This window comes from Geotrypetes seraphini, chromosome 2 (genome assembly GCF_902459505.1).
Source record: "Geotrypetes seraphini chromosome 2, aGeoSer1.1, whole genome shotgun sequence".
Lineage (NCBI taxonomy): Eukaryota > Metazoa > Chordata > Amphibia > Gymnophiona > Dermophiidae > Geotrypetes > Geotrypetes seraphini.
This window is the reverse complement of record NC_047085.1, coordinates 503,862,177-503,868,159: the sequence shown is the minus strand read 5'-3', so window position 1 is coordinate 503,868,159 and position 5,983 is coordinate 503,862,177.

Genomic DNA, 5,983 nt, shown 5'->3' with positions numbered 1-5,983 from the left:
GAGGACAGAGCTTGCAGAAATGGGGCAACAACAGGAAAAAAACTTGCGGGGACGGGAAAATGAGTTCCGACAGGGACAGGGAAAAATTTGGCCCCATGTCATTCTCTAATATGTACTCTCTTATTTCTTATACTCTTTTTTTCTTTCAAACAGGAAGAATTTTACCTGTGTGGCACTAAACCCTCACAGAGGCACCCATCTAAAAATTGCAGAGCTGTCCATGATATTCAATATTCTGCAGACCCTGGAGCAGCAGCCGATCAAGTGTAGGTCCAGTACACCTGTGTCTGAGACAGTAAGCAGGATACATGAAAATTTAACAAGGAAGGAAGGATGTCAAGACTTGTATGTCTTTCTACTAGAAAGATGATTATTGAGGTTAAGTATCTAATTTTCCTTTCTAGTGCAAAAGGCATAAGAGTCTTGAGCAGCAGAATGTACCAAAGTAGTCCCTCAAGTCTAGGGTGGAACAAAGGAGGCTGCTGACAAAACAGATGATCCAAAAGTTGCAACTGCACGAACCACATCAACCCTGTAAAATTTAGTCATGTATGGAAAGAGGACTACGTGGCCACCCTACAAAATTTGTCAGGCGGTACCGTCTAGCTCCCAGTCAACGAAGAAGCCACCCCACTAGAGGACTGTGTTCACAAAGAAAATTGAGGCTGCTTACCGTATCCGACATACAAAGAGGAAATAGCTGCATGAGTCCACCTTGCAACAGAAGCCTTAGAGGCCGGCTTTTCTTAACTGCTAGGATTAGTCAACACAAAGATTTTCCAAAAGTCAAAAGGGATTCGTCATTCCAGGTACTAGATGAGACATCCAGCCACAACACTTTGTCCCTTGGAGCCTGTTGGGTGGGAAGTGGTAGCCAGACTTCCCAGTTCACATGGATGGAGGAATTAACCTAAGGAAGGAAGGCACCGTGTGCAGATAAACACCTACCTCAATGAATTGAATAAAGGGTTTTCTGCACGATAGGGCCTGAAGCTTTGAAACTCTTTTACTGAGGAAATAGCCACTACAAATACTGTCTTGAGGTTTATAAGGAGCTTTGCACAGGGAATGAAGGATGAAATTAAGACTCCACGTTGGAAAGGGCTGCTGCACTGGCAGCTTCTACCTTGCAGCTCCTTTTAAAAATCTAACAAAGTCGGGATGAGAAGCCAGAGAAACATCACATGACTAGCCTGCCACATGAACCTTCAGAGAACCGACCGCCAGTTTTGCGTCAGAGAGAAGCCTTCTGGGTTTGCCCTGGCAGCATGTAGGAGGAACCGCTGCTGGCAGGAGGCAGAAATATTGCAATGGGGATGGGAATGAGGGAAACAGATGCTGCAACGGGCTAGGGGTTGAGAGGTTAACAGATGCTGTACTGGCTGGAGGGTGAGAGATTATCAGATGCAGTACTGGCTGAGGTTGTTCGAGGGAAACAGAGATGCTACACAGGCTGGGGGGGTTGGGAAGGGAGAGAAAGATGCTGCTGGCGGTGAAAGAAAGAGAAAGGAAAAATGGTTGGACATGGGTAGGTGGAAGAGGAAAAGGAAGAAAGAGGGAGAACTGTTGGTTAGGGTGGTGGAGAGGAGGGAGAAATATTGGATGTTGTGCTGGATAGAGAAGGGTGGGACAGGTGGAAAGTGATACCAGAGGGAGGAATGTTGGACACGGTGGTGGAGGGAACGGAAGGAGAGATGGGGCATGGTGCTGGAGTAGGGTGATAGAAGGAGAAATAGTGGTCATGGGGGCTGGTAGGCAGGGGCAACAGATGCTGCACAGGGTCCGGGAATGAGAGAGGGAGAAATGTTGGACGTGGCAGTAGAGGGGGTGGGAGAGATGCACCCTAGGGAAAGAGAGAGATGGTGGACAGCGAGAGAGGGAGACATGTTGTGTAGGGATGGAAGAGAGGAAGAAATGCTGTGTAGGGATGGGGAAGGGAAAAAGCAGATGGATCCAGGACAGAAGGGAGTGAGGATGCTGTACAATGGGAGTGAGGGGAGAGGGAGAAATGCTGGACCATGGTAGGAGGAACCAATGGACAGCAGCCTCTTGAAGAATTTGAAGAAGACAGGAAAAAAGCAGAAAAAAGAGAAACTGGAACTAACTTGAAGGAAAAATACATCTCTAGACAAGGAATTTATTGACTGAAATATGTTAGCATTGGGAAATGTATATACAGTAGCAGAAAAGGAAATGAATTTCTGATTTTATTTCTCCAGTGTTGAATATTTGCTGACCCTTGCTGTAATTAGTGGGAATACCCAAGCACAACCGAGGACCTCCTCCAAAGGTGGCCGGAACTCTCTTCTACCAAGCTTAACAGTCACTGGCAGCATTCTTGAGACACTGAAGTGCCAGCTTCTGTTGTTTTGGAATGTTGCTGCTGCCTGCTAAGATTGGTAAAATGGATTTCTGACCATCTTCAGAGTAAATCTTAAGCTGACATATCTTGAGGGTCCTCATCAGCTGGGAGTATTTATATCTTATATTTACATTAGATTCTATAGCAGAGACCCATTTACAAATGGAAGATTAAGTTCTTACCTGGATAATAATCTTTCTATTAAAGGACATAGGAACCTGTACTCCAGGTGAATATCCTCTGGTCGCAAGAAGGATGTTAATCTCATTTTTCAGCTCCTCTTCTTCATCAGTGGAGTATAGTACCCTCTTCAGTTTTTACCAAAGCAATCGATATCCACTGTAACAGAAGAAAGCAGAAGGAAGTGCAAAGGAAATATTCCCTAAAAAAACCAACAGTACCTTTTTGTTCTGCTCTATAACTCGTGAAAAAGAATAATTAAAATGAACTACCGGTAATAACATAGGTTTACCAACGAGCTACCTTGCTGTGTGCAACTAACACAAACACATATGGAACTGAGGCCTCTACAACTTGTGGCTTTATTAGCTATATACGATTACATTTTCTTCCAAATACAGGTTAAAACCCCTAATTCTTGACTACTGATTGATCCAAGGCAGGAAGCAGACGCTTTGAAATATGACAGGGTGGGCCATACAGATCCTATGTCCTTTAATAGAAAGATTATCCAGGTAAAAACCTAATCTTTCATTATATAGGAAGAAAATAGTAGTCTGTACTTTAGGTCCTGTACTTTAGGTTGGTTCCCAACCCTGTCCTGATGAACCCCTCCCCCCCCCCCCACCGCCAGTTGGGTTTTCAAGATATCCCTAAAGAATATGCATGAGAGATTTGCATATAATGGAAGTGACAGGTATACAAATCTCTCATATGCATATTCATTAGGGATATCTTGAAAACCTGACTGGCTGGGGGTCCCTCAAGACAGTGTTGAGAACCTCTACTCTAGGTGATGTACCAAAGCAGTGGCAGACAGACATCTAGGGTGGGACAAACGAGCCTGCCCACAAAACCGAACTCAAAAGTGGAATCCTTCTGAGCCACTACACCAGTTCTGTAGAATCTTTAAGAGTAGACCAAGTAGCTGCTTCTACAGATCTCTTTGGGTGGTACTGCCTTGATCTCCGCCCAGAAAGCCACCACATTTCAAGTCGAATGAGCTTTAATAGAAATAGGTGGCTGTTTGCCACAGGCAACATAAAACAATGAAATTGCCATACGAATTCATCTGGCAATAGATGCCTTGAAAGCTAGTTTGCCTTGTCTTTACTGACTTGTTGGAACAAAAAGATAGTCAGAATGTCATTGGTACATTCCAAATAATGGAGTAAAACTGTGCACATACAGTCTCTGCAATATCTTCTCGTTTGGCCAAACCCATAGACTGAAAAGGTGCGTAGACAAACTTCTTGGTTGAAGTAAAAGGCTGAAAGAACCTTCGATAGAAAAGAAGAAAAGAAGGTATCATGTGTAGAACAATTCCTTCATCTATGATCCCGAGGTATTGCTGTCTGCATGAGAGTGCCTGCAATTTTGAGACCCTTCTCGTTGAGGCTATTGCCACCAGACATATTGCCTTCACCTTGAGACCCAGAAGGGACGCTTCCTGAAGGGGCTTGTACAGAGTCTTACAAAGTCCATTCAGGATGATGTTAAGATTCCATGTCAGAAAAGGCTGGCATAACAGAGGCTGCAATCTGAGCACCCCTTTCAAAAGTCTGGCCACATTTGGATGAGATGCCAGTGAAAACTTTCCCACTCAAGCTCAGAAACCCCAGAGACCTGACACCTGTACCTTGAGAGATGTCACTATCAGGTCTTTCTCTAATCCAGCCTGTAGAAATGCTAGAATCACTGGAATTTGAGCCTTAAAAGGCTCATTATCTTTAGCGCACCAGAGCTGAAAATTCTTCCATGCCTTAGCTTAGGCCGCAACACTCTTTTAGTTCAGAGGAGAGTAGAAATAACTAACTCCAAACATCTTCTGCATAACAAGGCTAAGCTCCCAATAGCTATGCTGTAAGACCAAAATGATCTCAATCTTCATGCTGTACTAGATCTGCATATCATAGCCAGCAAGGTCAATCTGGGGCTACTAGGATTACAAGTCCCAGGTGAGTCGTGATTCTGCAAATGACCCAGCCCAACATAGGCCAAAATGGAAACAGAGTAGTCTCTCTTTTACCCAGGGATGAAACAACACGTCCAACCCCTTACTTCCTGGTTTGTCTCTTTGGCTAGAAGCAACTTGCCTGTTTTTGGCCGATGTCAACAATGAGGTCTAAACACTCAGACATTGACCATTTTCCAGGTCTAGAGTGTGCTGATTGATAAAGTCAGCCTACACGTTTTTCACTCCTGCTACATGGGCTGCGGAGAGCACCTGAAGACTAGCTTCTGCCCACCTGAACATCATCTGAGCTTCCAGACATTAATGGAACACTCTTGGTGCCTTTGTGTCTGTTCAAATTTGCTGCCGCGGTGGCACTGTCCGAGATTATTCCAACTGCCTTATCTTTCAAATCTTTTTCCAACGCCCTTAAGCTATCTGAATAGCTCGCAATTCCAGACTATTTATGGACCATTTTCTCTGATGGAGAGACCATCAACCCTGCATCAGATGCCTGCCACAATGGGCCTCCCAGCCTAACAGGCTGGCATCGGTTGTGAGGATCATCCATGAGGGGATTCGGAGAGGAACGCCCCTTGATAAGGAGTCTATTCAAAACCACCAGCATAAAGTGCTCCTTGCTTCCACTATCCAGGGAAGCTGCATTTGGAAGGAACTACCGAGAGAGGAGGGAATCCAGTAGGGGACGCTTATGCGCTTTCACTCAGGGAACCACTTCTAGGTGCTTGACATTGAGCCCAGTACCTGAAGGTAATGCCAGGGAGTGGAGATTTGCATCGCTAGGAGATCTGCAATCTGCTTACTGAGCTTCTTTTTGCATGGCTTGGGAAGAAATATGCGGTCCTTTGCCATATCAAATTAGAGTCCCAATTACTCCAAGCATTCGGTCAATTCTAGATGACTTTTCTTGAAGTTGACTATCCAGCCCAGATACTATAGGAGATTCACAACTTTCCACACTGCTTGCTCCCTCCGAATTTGACAGGGCTCTGACTAGCCAGTCGCCCAAGTATGGGTGTACCTGTATTTCCATCCAGTGGAGAAGAGCTGCGGCCACCACCATCACCTTGGTGAAGATGTGAAGAGCCAATGCCAACCCAATCCGATGGGCAGAGCTGCAAACTGGAAATTCCTTTGCAGGACATGGAATTTCAGATTATCTCCTGTGGGCCACGAAAATGGAGATATAAAAGTATGCCTCAATCAGATGTAGGAGGCTATGAATTCCCCTGGTTCCACCACCGCAATTACTGACTGGACCATCTCCATGTGGAAATGCAATCTTTTCAGGGCCGCATTTACAGATTTCAGATCCAGAACTGGACTTCACTTTTAGGTGCTTTTCTTGGGCACTATGAAGCAGGGCTCTGGAGTCAGAGACAATTTTGGAGTTGGAGTCGTAGGTACCAACTCCTCAGTCTGAATCGAAGGATTTATCTACCGACTCCACAGCCAGACAGGGTTGA